Raw genomic sequence first — 14,574 nt, 5'->3', positions numbered from 1 at the left:
GAGCAATTTAGCATAGCCAATCTACCTAACCCACACATATTTGGACTGTGGGAGGAAACCAGAGCACCTGGAGGAAACCCCGCAGACACGGGAAGAATGTGCAAACTCCACACAGACAGCGACCCAAGCTGGGAATTGAACCCGGGTTCCTGGAGCTGTCAGGCAGCAGTGTTAACCACTGTGCCGCCCTTTGTAATTGACACTTCCACCCTGGGAAAATGCCTCTGACTATCCTCCCTGTCTATGCCTGTCATAATTTTGTAGACACTATCCGGTCTCCCCTCAACCTCCATCTTTCCAGGGTAAAAACAACCCTAGTTTATTCAACTTCTCCTCACCCTTGAGACCAAGCAACATCCTGGTGAACTTTCTTTGCACTGTCTCCAAAGCTTCCAAGTTCTTCTGGTAGTGTGGTGACCAGAACTGCACACAATACTCCAATTGCTGTCTAACCAAGGTTTCATATAACAGTAAACATGATTTCCTAACTCTTGTATTCAGTGCCCCAGCTGATGAAGGCAAGCATGCCATATGCTTTCTTAATCACCTTGGCCACCTGTATTACCACTTTTAGGGAACTGTGGACCAGATCCCTCTGCCTGTTAATGTTCCTAAGGGTTCTGCCATTTATAATATAATTGACACCTAAATTTGATCCTCCAAAATGCATCATCTTGCATTTGTGCGAATTAAACTCCATCTGCCATTTCTGTGCCCAAGTCTGCAATCTATCTAAATCTGATAATCCCCGCACTATCAGCAACTCCACGAATCTTCATGTCATCCGCAAGCTTACTAATCAGACCCCTCACGTTTTCCTCCTGATTGTTGATATATACTACAAACAACGGAGGTCCCAGCACTGATCCCTGCAGAACACTACTGGCTATAGACCTCCATTCTGAAAAATACCGTTCCGCAGCTACTCTCTCTCTTCTATGACGAAGCCAATTCTGTATCTATCTAGCCAGCCCACCCCGAATCCCATGCAATTTTAATTTTTGTACCAGTCTGCCATGTGGGACCTTGTCAAATGCCTTACTAAAGTCCATATAAACGACATCCACAGCCCTTGCCTCAATGATTTTTGTCACCTCTTCAAAAAACTCAATCAAGTTGGTGAGACATGATCTTCCTCAAAATCATACTGCCTGTGACTAACCATTCCATTTTCTTCCAAATGTGCATATATCCTGTTCCCCAGTGTGTTCTCCAAAAGCTTCCCCACCACTGATGTCAGGCTCACTGGCCTATAATTTGCTGGATTATCCCTGTTTCCTTTCTTAAACAAGGGAACAGCATTGGCTATTCTCCTGTACTCTGGAACCTCACCTGTGGTCAAAGAGGATGTGAAGATATCCATTAAGGCCCCAGCAGGATAGATCCCATCTGGCCCCGGTCTATCTTATTGCAACTTAGGATGCTCAACATTTCCTCCTTCAATATATTGACATTCTCTAGAGTGTTCATATACCTATCCCTGACCTCACCATCCATCATGTCCTTCTCCTTGGTGAATACTGATACAAAGTATTTATTAAGGATCTCACCCACTTCCTGTGGCTCCATTCTCCTTGAGTGGGCCTACTTTTTCTCTTACTACCTCTTGCTCCTAAAATACGCATTAAAAGCCTTGTGATTCTCCTTGACCCTGTTTGCTAAAGACATTTCATGGCCCCTTTTAGCCCTCCTAATTCCATGTTTAAGTTCCTTCCTACTTTCACTATATTCCTCAAGGGCTTTGTTAGTTTTTAGATGCCAAGACCTTTTTTCTTTTGACTAAGCTTATAATTTCCCTTGTCATCCATGGTTCCCAAATCCTGCCATTTCTATGCTTCATTTTTGCAGGGATATACCTGTCCTGCACTTCAATCAACTGGCCTTTAAAAGCCTCCCTTGCTACTAGCAAAGCCACAGTTGAATAGGAAACAGGACAACTCCTTTCAGATAACCTGCAGAACTAATAATCTGCAAACCAACTGTCAAAGTCCACTACCGGAATCACCCAACTTAATGGCCACAACATTTCGCCATCTACTCACAGACAAGCCAAAGACTGATTTGTTTATCTTTTTGACTTTTATTTTTGTATTCACACACAGATTAGAAATGAGAAGTATGTGTTTTACATTTTATTAGTAACTAATCAATCTTTAACTCCAGAAAGCCTGGTTAAATTGGCTCACCGTAAATCAGAAATACATTTGGACTGGGAAAATATATGCATGAGAGGGGGTTCAATAAAGAAGGGGAGCCAGTTCATCTCTCCTCACCCAGGAGCATAACAATTTGGGAGCATGTCATCCAGAATCATAACGTGGACCTTGTGCAAGTACCAAAAGAAAGGAATGGAAAATTCAAAAGCCTGGACTCATCTTCTGGGCTCGTGAGGACAACGGAGACGGTTTCATGTATCTCATCAGACATTCAAAAAAACATCCATCCTGTTGATTTATCTCTCATAGTGTTAAAAAGTTCTAAGATGAGCTGGATAATCAGCCATGATTGTAATGAATGGCGAAGCAGGCTCAAAGGGCCAAATGGCCTCTTCCTACTCCTATCTTCTATGTTTCTATGACTGCAAGACATGACTATTTCCCCTCTTAATACACAGAAAATAGGTTAAAAACTGGCTGATACCCAGTGAGAAACAGAACAAAAAGGAAAAAGGACCTGTCTCTCTCTCTCTCTCTTTCCCCTTCCTGCTTTTAAGAATGGACCTTTCCAGCCAGAGGGAGATCACTGGATAATGGATGCTGTCTGGCTTTTTCCCTCATCAAAATGTAACAACTACTACATTGCTCTTCGGAGAGGAAAGCTGTAACAAAGGCTTTACTATGAAGAAGAAAGTGTGAATGAAAACCGCATGGGAGAAAGAGAAATCAATAGGTACAACAGAGCAAATTAAGACAAGTTAAGGGAAAGTGTGGTGAAGGGATTTTCAAACAGTCAAACTTAAGCAATTGTCAATGTGGATGTGTGAATATAAAGTCCATTTCCAAAAGCAACAGAAATGCTTGTAGGTTATCATCATGGAGTAACATAAAGCAAAGAATTTTGTCATGGACGTACTGAAATATGTGGAGCTTGAAGAGGCTTAGAGCATGGAATTTACTTCATGGGAACTGTGAAAAAGTCAGTTGTTTGAAAATGGGGAAACAGAGTGCGATGAGCATGGCATGTCTGTATGCACACGGTTGCAGGTACCACATCAACTTGATACCATCAGCTCATTGAGTCGTATTTGCATCCAACACATGGCTAGGCACCTGTTTGGATTGAGGGTAGGAAATCAGGCTTCGCTGACACCATTTAAATGCAGCAAACATCTCTTCAAAGTGATGTCCATTCTGGTCCCTGGGCATGTCCCAGACATGTCCCCGACCACCAGGCCCCTCCAGCGTGGCCATCACGCCTGATCTCTGCTAGTGGAGACCAGTAGTGATTCTCACCAGTCTCTTGATTCCCCAAGGGTGGGAAGATCCTGTGTTGAACGGGCTATGATATTTAAAGGCTACTTTAAATATGCTAATTTGCCTCTTGTGCCATTAGAAAGGGGCCGGAATGATTCCAAACCATTTGATGCCTGGTGCAACACCCATTTTTAGGCCTGTACACTATTTTCTGGGATCAGCACGATCTGCGCCAGGCACAGTGAGGCTGGAAAATCGCTCCCCCCACACCCCCCCCCACCCAGTTTCCCTGAGGGTTTGCAGGGGACACAATCAGGATGAAGTTGCAGAGGAGAATCATGCCAAGAATTTAGTTCCTAGGACACTGGTGGATTGTATAAAAATGTATAATGACCTCACCAGAATTGCTTTATTATTCAATACTCCTTTCACCCTTTAATATATCTCTTTCTCCTACTCAAACTTTGCATGTCCTACTCTCACTCTTGTAACAACCCTCACTTTCCCACACTTTATCTCTCATACAACATATAAACTATTCCACCCCAATGGCCACATTCTCAAAATGCCTCACAAGGCTATCACTAACACACTGCCTCTCGCAGAAAGAGATTGTATATAATATGCAGCAACAGGCATTGACAGGAGATTGAACCTGTCTTCATAGTCCATTAGCTCTGTAAGAAAACACATTAGCCTTTATGGGCAGAATAAACGCCTGCGCTCTATGGAACTCTGCAAATATCAGACAGGGTTTCTGATAACCTTATACTTTTCCCCATACGTTTTGAAGGCAGTCTTGTATTTATATTGTGCTTTTCACAATCACCACACATCTTTAAAGACAATGGAATACTTTTTGAGGTATAGTCACTGTTATAATGTCGGAAATCGGTCATTCTATTTGCATACAGCAAACATCCAAAAAAATGTGACAATGGACAGATGATCTGTTTTTGTGATATTGACAGAGGCAAATATTGGCCATGACACCAGGGATAACTTTGTTCTTTGTGATTTTTGTTTTTATTCAAAACCATGTATTTACCTTTCTGAAGGATTACAAATACTTTATTGCAAATTCATTCTTGGTCGAAATAACTTGTGTAACAGTGCAAAATATATAATTTCTAAACTGCGTCATGAAAAAGAAAACCAAAATTATTGTTCTCATTCATTGAATTCCTTATCCAACTGTTCATGGGAATTATGTTGGCAGCCACTGTTAACCGGAGTTGATTTTCGTGGTTGTGAAGAAAGATAGATTCACATTTCCCATTTACTTTCCTCTGCAGCCAGTTCCAATAAAGCAGGTCAAATAATTTTTAAGGTCCCTACAGGTGTTCAAGATGGTGGGATAATAATTTTAGAAGTGGGTTTTTGCTCATCCAGGGCATGTTTGAGTCATACTCGCCTGTGATGCTTCATGTGATAAGAATATATATATATTCTTAAGCATTAACACTAAAATATATTGTCAAAATTAAACACTTATTGGGGGCAGGAAGGGAAGCATGCCCTGTGACATTTTCAATATGTGGAGATGCCGGCGTTGGACTGGGGTAAGCACAGTAAGAAGTCTCACAACACCAGGTTAAAGTCCAACAGGTTTGTTTGGTAGCAAATACCATAAGCTTTCGGAGCGCTGCCCCTTCGTCAGATGGAGTGAAAATCTGTTCTCCAACAGTGCACAGAGACACAACATCAAGTTACAGAATACTAATTAGAATGCAAATCTCTGCAGCCAGCCAGGTCTTAAAGGTACAGATAATGTGGGTGGAGGGAACATTAAACACAGGTTAAAGAGATGTGTATTGTCTCCAGACAGAACAGCTAGTAAGATTCTGCAAGATCAGGAGGCAAGCTGTGGGGGTTACTGATAATGTGACATAAATCCAACATCCCGGTTTAGGCCGTCCTCATGTGTGCAGAACTTGGCTATCAGTTTCTGCTCAGCGACTCTGCGCTGTCGTGTGTCGTGAAGGCCGCCTTGGAGAACGCTTACCTGAAGATCCAAGGCTGAATGCCCGTGACTGCTGAAGTGCTCCCCCACAGGAAGAGAACAGTCTTGCCTGGTGATTGTCAAGCGGTGTTCATTCATCCGCTGTCGTAGCATCTGCATGGTTGGCATTGGCAGTAAGGGGAGGGGGGAGGAGGGGGTAGATTCAGCAGCGGGTTTTGGGTCTGTTGGTGGGGCGGGGAAAGGAGTTGGGGGGGAACAGCTGGAGAGGGGAAGCAGGGGGGGCAAACTCAGGGGGTGGGGGGGGGTGCATGCAGACGCTACGACAGCGGATGAATGAACACCGCTCGACAATCACCAGGCAAGACTGTTCTCTTCCTGTGGGGGAGCACTTCAGCAGTCACGGGCATTCAGCCTTGGATCTTCAGGTAAGCGTTCTCCAAGGCGGCCTTCACGACACACAACAGCGCAGAGTCGCTGAGCAGAAACTGATATCCAAGTTCCGCACACATGAGGACGGCCTAAACCGGGATGTTGGATTTATGTCACATTATCAGTAACCCCCACAGCTTGCCTCCTGATCTTGCAGAATCTTACTAGCTGTTCTGTCTGGAGACAATACACATCTCTTTAACCTGTGTTTAATGTTCCCTCCACCCACATTATCTGTACCTTTAAGACCTGGCTGGCTGCAGAGATTTGCATTCTAATTAGTATTCTGTAACTTGATGTTGTGTCTCTGTGCACTGTTGGAGAACAGATTTTCACTCCATCCGACGAAGGGGCAGCGCTCCGAAAGCTTATGGTATTTGCTACCAAATAAACCTGTTGGACTTTAACCTGGTGTTGTGAGACTTCTTACATTTTCAACATACCAATGAATAAATTATTTAGTTTAATTGTACAAGTGGATGTACTTCCAAATGTTGAATCACTGCTTTATGGTGTAAGATGTTGTATGTAATATAGTAGGTTTTATGAAGAGTTTTGTATAGTCTAATGATAAGTGTTTATGAGCTACATGTAATTATATACATAGAGTATCAGGTCTCAGCTAGGAGCTGTCTCCATGCTTGCCTCTGCACACAGTCTCTGTCCAATACAAGACTGTCCATTGGATTCGGGTGATGTGTTCCTTTGCATCACTGTGGGTGGTAGTGTACCCAGTCCCACATTATCCCTTTCTATCCCAGACCTTCATACAAAATTTTACACCTCTGAGCGTGTGTGGATATATTGTGGAGCAGTGGGTCTCTGAGTCAGAAGCTGTGTTGAGCTCCACTCCAGGGCTTGATGGCTATGGAAAGGGTGTTCATAACATTGCCAAATAGGTTGATTATCAACCTGCATATCCTTCCAACACTTGCTAATAGCAAGCGGTAAGAGTGGGAGAGATTCCTGATCAGCCATGTGATGGAAACAAAGTTACCTGTAGCACACCTGATTGCGAGCAGTTGTTTGTATAGAACTGAACCGTTGACAACCTTTCAGAAGCATTAGGACCCACGCCATTGCATTGCCACCAACTGAATGGTGCAGCAGCACCACAGATGCAATGGACCCCCCTTCTCTTTCTCAACTTATTTGGTACAGTTTTAGTGTCTGTAAAGTGAACATACGTTTTTCACCTGAACCATAGAATGATACAGCACAGTATTAGTGCACAGTAAATTTCAGTAAAAGCTGTGTTTTGCGTGACTGGTTCAAAGCTATATTGGTGTTATAGCGTAGATCATGTTGAATCGTTGCCTTTGTTGTGTAGAATATATGTAGCGCCAAGCAACACGCTGCAAAGCCCCTGGAATTTAAGAAGTTCTGATGTGGAGATGCCGGTGTTGGACTGGGGTAAACACAGTAAGAGTTTTAACAACACCAGGTTAAAGTCCAACAGGTTTATTTGGTAGCAAATGCCATTAGCTTTCGGAGCCCTGCTCCTTCATCAGATGGAGTGGATATCTGCTCACAAACAAGGCATACAGAGACACAAAATCAAGTTACAGAATACTGATTAGAATGCAAATCTTTACAGCTAATCAAGTCTTAAAGATACAGACCACGTGAGTGGAGGGAGCATCTCCATTAAGGACGGTCACCTCAGCACCTCACTGTACCGCAAGCCCACGGATAACCTCACGATGCTCCACTTCTCCAGCTTCCACCCTAAACACGTTGAAGAAGCCATCCCCTACGGACAAGCCCTCCGTATACACAGGATCTGCTCGGATGAGGAGGATTGCAACAGACACCTCCAGACGCTGAAAGATGCCCTCATAAGAACAGGATATGGCGTTCGACTCGTCGATCGACAGTTCCGACGTGCCACAGCGAAAAACCACACCGAACTCCTCAGAAGACAAACACAGGACACAGTGGACAGAGTACCCTTCGTCGTCCAGTACTTCCCCAGAGCGGAGAAACTACGGCATCTCCTCCGGAGCCTTCAACATGTCATTGATGAAGATGAACATCTCGCCAAGGCCATCCCCACACCCCCACTTCTTGCCTTCAAACAACCGCACAACCTCAAACAGACCATTGTCCGCAGCAAACTACCCAGCCTTCAGGAGAACAGTGACCATGACACCACACAACCCCGCCACAGCAACCTCTGCAAGACGCGCCGGATCATCGACACGGATGCCATCATCTCATGTGAGAACACCATCTACCAAGTACACGGTACCTACTCTTGCAACTCGGCCAACGTTGTCTACCTGATAAGCTGCAGGATAGGATGTCCCGAGGCATGGTACATTGGGGAAACCATGCAGACGCTACGACAGCTGATGAATGAACACCGCTCGACAATCACCAGGCAAGACTGTTCTCTTCTTGTGGGGGAGCACTTCAGCGGTCACGGGCATTCGGCCTCTGATCTTCGGGTAAGCGTTCTCCAAGGCGGCCTTCACGACATACGACAGCGCAGAGTCGCTGAGCAAAAAATGATAGCCAAGTTCCGCACACATGAGGACGGCCTAAACCGGGATCTTGGGTTCATGTCGCACGATCGGTAACCCCCACAGCTTTCCTCCTGGACTTGCAGAATCTCACTGGCTGTCCTGTCTGGAGACAATACACATTTCTTTAACCTGTGCCTAATGCTCCCTCCACTCACATTGTCTGTATCTTTAAGACTTGATTAGCTGTAAAGATTCGCATTCTAATCAGTATTCTGTAACTTGATTTTGTGTCTCTGTGCCCTGTTTGTGAGCAGATATCCACTCCATCTGACGAAGGAGCAGCGCTCCGAAAGCTAATGGCATTTGCTACCAAATAAACCTGTTGGACTTTAACCTGGTGTTGTTAAAACTCTTACTGTATTTAAGAAGTTCGTAGTAAGAAGTCTCACAACACCAGGTTAAAGTCCAACAGGTTTATTTGGTAGCAAATACCATAAGCTTTCGGAGCGCTGCTCCTTCGTCAGATGGAGTGGAAATGTGCACATTTCCACTCCATCTGACGAAGGAGCAGCGCTCCGAAAGCTTATGGTATTTGCTACCAAATAAACCTGTTGGACTTTAACCTGGTGTTGTGAGACTTCTTACTGTGTTTACCCCAGTCCAACGCCGGCATCTCCACATCACATTTAAGAAGTTCACCAGTGCTCTGAAGATTCCTGATACGACAGCAGTTTCTTGAGTTGACGGTTTAGTCTATAATCTGGTATTTGTGTGAGCAACTGATGGGACCAGGTGTGTTCATGTTTTCCTAAATAGTAAACCAGGAATATGTGTAATGCTTTTCCCAGGAGATAAATGCCCAATCTCAACTTACGACACAATGTTCTATTAATGTGGCTTCTAACGGGCGGGGATTATATTCTTGGGGATCAGAAAGGGGAACTTTGCCTCACCTGTTGAGTGTTTCCTGCACTTTCTTTAATCCTAATATTTGATGAGGCGTAGACTGTTTTATTCGCCTCACACACGGGGTTCTGCAATGTTAGTTTAGTTGAGATTGTGCTGGGTTTAAAACTTCCGGCTGAATTCTGGTCACTTCATTGTTTTTACACTCAGTCGGGATTGGAGCTAATGAGCTCCTGCGGCTCTGAACTAATTTTTCAAAGATTACCTTCTCTCCTCAAAGCCCCATGAGGAAACGCGGAGTTTGAATTATTGATTCTGGTCTCCGCTTTATTGTTGCTTTTTCAGTTGTCATGGTTGTGTTTATCGAAGTATCGCTTTTCTGATTGGTGCGAAGGCTCCGGTCTCCAAGCAACGGCGCTCGTGTTGGGAAGGAGCTGCTGGAAGGGCCGCGGAGAATCGAGATCCAGATCCCCTGATCCCCTGAACAGCCCCCTGTTTCAGACATCCTTATCCAGATCCCTCTGATCCAGAAATCCCTCATCCAGATCCCCCGATCCAGATCCCCCTGAACAACAGCCTCCTGGTCCAGATCCCCCTGATCCAGATCCCCCTTATTCAGAGATCCCTGATCCAGATCCCCCGATCCCCTGAACAGCTCTGTGTTCCAGACATCTTTATCCAGATCCCCCGATCCAGAGATCTCTGATCCAGATCCCCCTGATCCAGAGATCCCTGCCCCTCATTCAGGTCCCCTGAACAGCCTCCTGGTCCAGAGACCCCTTATCCAGAGATCCCCGATCCAGATCCCCCTTATCCAGATATCCCTGGCCAGATCCTTTGTCCAGATCTCCTGAACAACAGCCCTCGTTTCCAGACATCCTGATCTATATCCCTGGATCAACAGCCTTCTGCTCCAGAGATCCCTGATCCAGAGACCCTCAACAACAGCCCCCTCCCGAAGCCGGATAGTGTTGGTAAGCATCTGGGTCACAACTGTATTCGAGTGGGTTGCTGGTGCATTTTCGTAACGTGACTAAGTAATAGAAACGTTTATTTTCATTATGTCGAGTTGAATCTTTAGATAATATTACTACTACCTTCAACTATTGCAAGGAGATTCAATGGTAAAACTTTGGGAAACATTCATCTTTTCAAGTGGCAAAGCAGCTAAGCCTAATTAGTCTCTGGAGTGTCCTGAATGACTTGGTCCCAACCCAGGTAGCAATAGAGGTCACCAGGGTAAGAAAGGGGAAAATCAACAAATGTTTCTGGTCTTGGTTGTTTCTAATGTCATGTAGTTGTGCGGGAAAGTGTACTTTTTGATTTGGTTTGATTTATTATTCTCACATGTATTGGAATAGTGAAAGTATTGTTTCTTGCGCGCTATTCAGACAAAATATACTGTTCATAGAGTACATGGGGAGAAGAAAAGGAGAGTGCAGAATGTAGTGTTACAGTCATAGCTAGGTGTAGAGAAAGATCAGCATAATATATGGTAGGTCCATTCAAAAGTCTGATGGCAGCAGGGAAGAAGCTGTTCTTGAGTCGGTTGGTATGTGTTTTTCAGACTTTGTATCTTTTTGTACTTGGAGGGACATTTGGTGAAAACCAAATCAGGCGCCGTAGCTTGCATGTTAATATTCAAATCCAAGATCATAAATGGAGAACATCATATCTGGCAAATGCACTGGAGGGCTATTTGTTTCATTAGAACGCAAAACCTTTGATGAATGGGTAGAGGTAAATCTGATTGAAACTTGTAAGAAAATTATTTTTCAACTACTTTTTAAGTTTATAACCAGCAAAGGATGAAAAGGTTAAGAAGGAGGAAAAATAGAATGAGAGTAAACCCAGTCGGAAATATAAAAATCTCATGCAAGAGCTTTTACAAATACAAAAAAGGAGAGTAACTAAAGTAAACATTGGTCTCTTAGAGACTGAGAGACAGGAGGTATTATCACGGAGAATGAGGAAATGCCTGAGACATTGAAAAACATATTTTCTATCTTTGTTGCGGAAGACACAGATTGCATACCAGAAATAGAGGGTAACCTAGGGCTAATAAAAGTGAAGAGTTTAAATAATTAGTATCAGCAGAGAAAAAGTATTAGGGAAACTTAAGGATCTAAAAACAGATAAAATCTGTAGGACCTGATGACATTCTTCATAGGGTTCTAAAAGTGGTAGCTGTAGTGATAATGGATGCACTGCTTATGATTTTCCAAACTTCCTAGATTTCCACAGGATTAGAAGAAATTAGCAAACGTAACACCTCAATTCAAGAAAGAAGCGATAAAACAGGGAACTAACTACAGTCTAGCTAGCCTGTCATCAATCATTATGAAAATGCTGGAATTCATTATGAAGAAGTCTTAACAATGTGCTTAGAAAATCATAATATGACCAGACAAAATCAACATGGTATTACAAAAGTGAAATTATGTTTATTAGAGTTTTTTGAGGCTGTAACTGATGGGGTGGATAAAAGGAGTCACTAGGTGTAATTTACTTTGATAATGAAAAAGCTGGAAATAAGGTCACAAAAGGTTAATATGCAATGACTCATGGAGTTGAGAATAATATGTTAGCTGGATGAAGGATTAGTTAATGGATAGAAAGTGGAGAGTAGGAATAAACGGGACATTTTCAAGTTGGCAGGTTGTAACCAGTGGAGTGCCACTAGGATCAATGCTAGGGCCTCAGCTATTTACAATCTATGTTAATAAAAGACCAAGAGTAATGCATCCAAGTTTGCTGGTAATAAAAAGTGAAGTGAGATTGTAAACTGTGTGGAAGACAGAAAGAGGTTCCAAAGAGATATAGATTGATTCTGAGATTAACTTCTAACCTCATAATCATGCCATCACTAAGATCACCTATTTCCACCACTAGAACATCACCCAACTTCACCACATCTCAGGTCATCTACTGCTGATTCCTTTATTCCTGCCTCCTGGTTGATTTCCCACGTTCTACCCTCTATAAATCTGAAGTAATCCAAATCTCTGCTGCCCGTGTCTTTATTCATAACATCCCTTTCACTTAATACCCCTACTCACTGACCTGCATTAACTCTTGGTCAAATAACTTCTTGATTTTGATTTGATCTGATTTATTATTGTCACATGTATTAATTAACATACAGTGAAAAGTATTGTTTCTTGCGCGCTATACAGACAAAACATACCATTCATAGAGAAGGAAACAAGAGAGTGTAGAATGTAGTGTTACAGTCATAGCTAGGGTGTAGAGAAAGATCAACTTAATGCAAGGTAGGTCCATTCAAAAGTCTGACAGCAGCAGGGGAGAAGTTGTTCTTGAGTCGGTTAGTACTTTTATATCTTTTTCCCGAAGGAAGAAGGTGGAAAAGAGAATATCCGGGGTGCATGAGGTCCTTAGAAAGGAATTTAGAAAGGCATTTAGAAAGGAATAAACTCATTAACGATAGTCAGCATGGTTTTGTGAGAGGGAGGTCATGCCTCACTAACCTGGTAGAGTTTTTTGAAGAAGTGACCAAAATGGTTGACGAGGGAAGGGCCGTGGATGTCGTCTATATGGACTTTAGTAAAGCGTTTGACAAAGTCCCTCATGGTAGGCTGGTGAAAAAGGTTGGATCTCATGGGATAAAGGGGGAGGTGGCTAGATGGGTGGAGAACTGGCTTGGTCACAGAAGACAGAGGGTGGTAGTGGAAGGGTCTTTTTCCGGCTGGAGGCCTGTGACTAGTGGTGTTCCGCAGGGCTCTGTATTTGGACCTCTGCTGTTTGTGATTTATATAAATGATCTGGAAGAAGGTGTAACTGGGGTGATCAGTAAGTTTGCGGACAACACAAAATTGGCAGGACTTGCAGATAGTGAGGAGCATTGTCAGAAGCTACAGAAGGATATAGATAGGCTGGAAATTTGGGCAAAGAAATGGCAGATGGAGTTCAATCCTGATAAATGCGAAGTGATGCATTTTGGTAGAAATAATGTAGGGAGGAGCTATACGATAAATGGCAGAACCATAAAGGGTGTAGATACGCAGAGGGACCTGGGTGTGCAAGTCCACAGATTCTTGAAAGTGACGTCACAGGTGGAGAAGGCAGTGAAGAAGGCATATGGCATGCTTGCCTTTATAGGACGGGGCATAGAGTATAAAAGTTGGGGTCTGATGTTGCAGATGTATAGAACGTTGGTTCGGCCGCATCTGGAATACTGCGTCCAGTTCTGGTCGCCACACTACCAGAAGGACGTGGAGGCTTTGGAGAGAGTACAGAGGAGGTTTACCAGGATGTTACCTGGTATGGAGGGGCTTAGTTATGAGGAGAGATTGGGTAAACTGGGGTTGTTCTCCCTGGAAAGACGGAGGATGAGGGGAGACTTAATAGAGGTGTATAAAATTATGAAAGGCATAGATAGGGCGAACGGTGGGAAGCTTTTCCCCAGGTCGGTGGTGATGTTCACGAGGGGTCATAAGTTCAAGGTGAAGGGGGGGAGGTTTAACACAGATATCAGACGGACATATTTTACACAGAGGGTGGTGGGGGCCTGGAATGCGCTGCCAGGCAAGGTGGTGGAGGCGGACACACTGGGGACGTTTAAGACTTATCTAGACAGCCATATGAACGGAGTGGGAATGGAGGGATACAAAAGAATGGTCTAGTTTGGACCAGGGAGCGACGCGGGCTTGGAGGGCCGAAGGGCCTGTTCCTGTGCTGTATTGTTCTTTGTTCTTTGTTATTAATTATGCTGGCTGCTGTGCTGAGGCAGCAGGAAATGTAGACGGAATCAATGGATGGGAGGCTGGTTTGCGTGATGGATTGGGCTACGTTCATGACCTTTTGTAGTTCCTAGCGGTCTTGGGCCGAGCAGGAGCCTTACCAAGCTGTGATACAACCAGAAAGAATGCTTTCTATGGTGCATCTGTAAAAGTTGGTGAGAGTCGTAGCTGACATGCCAAATTTCCTTAGTCTTCTGAGAAAGTAGAGGCGTTGGTGGGCTTTCCTAACTATTGTGTCAGCATGGGGGGACCAGGACAGATTGTTGGTGATCTGGACACCTAAAAACTTGAAGCTCTTGACCCTTTCTACTTCATCCCCGTTGATGTAGACAGGGGCATGTTCTCTTTTACGCTTCCTGAAGTTGATGACAATCTCCTTCGTTTTGTTGACGTTGAGGGAGAAATTATTGTTGCTGCACCAGTTCAGCAGATTCTCTATCTCGTTCCTGTACTCTGTCTCGTCATTGTTTGAGATCTGACCCACTACGGTGGTGTCATCAGCAAACTTGAAAATCGAATTGGAGGGGAATTTGGCCACACAGTCATAGATGTATAAGGAGTATAGTAGGGGACTGAGAACACAGCCTTGTGGGGCACCAGTGTTGAGGATGATCGTGGAGGAGGTGTTGTTGCCT

General features: G+C 43.9%; 1 protein-coding gene and 1 long non-coding RNA gene across 4 annotated transcripts in view; one reads left to right on the top strand and one right to left on the bottom strand.

Moving 5' to 3' along the window:
- LOC144509275 (uncharacterized) overlaps positions 1-14,574 on the bottom strand; it is a 217,595-nt gene that overhangs the window by 154,899 nt on the left and 48,122 nt on the right. The gene's annotated exons all lie outside the window — the stretch shown is intronic.
- tekt2 (tektin 2 (testicular)) overlaps positions 10,036-14,574 on the top strand; it is a 30,109-nt gene continuing 25,570 nt past the window's right edge. The window contains exon 1 of the mRNA XM_078237895.1: positions 10,036-10,153. The gene's annotated coding sequence lies outside the window, so the exon portion shown is untranslated. The remainder of the gene's footprint in view (positions 10,154-14,574) is intronic.

The sequence above is a fragment of the Mustelus asterias genome, chromosome 21 (genome assembly GCF_964213995.1).
Source record: "Mustelus asterias chromosome 21, sMusAst1.hap1.1, whole genome shotgun sequence".
Classification (NCBI taxonomy): domain Eukaryota; kingdom Metazoa; phylum Chordata; class Chondrichthyes; order Carcharhiniformes; family Triakidae; genus Mustelus; species Mustelus asterias.
This window is presented reverse-complemented; position numbering and strand designations above follow the sequence as displayed.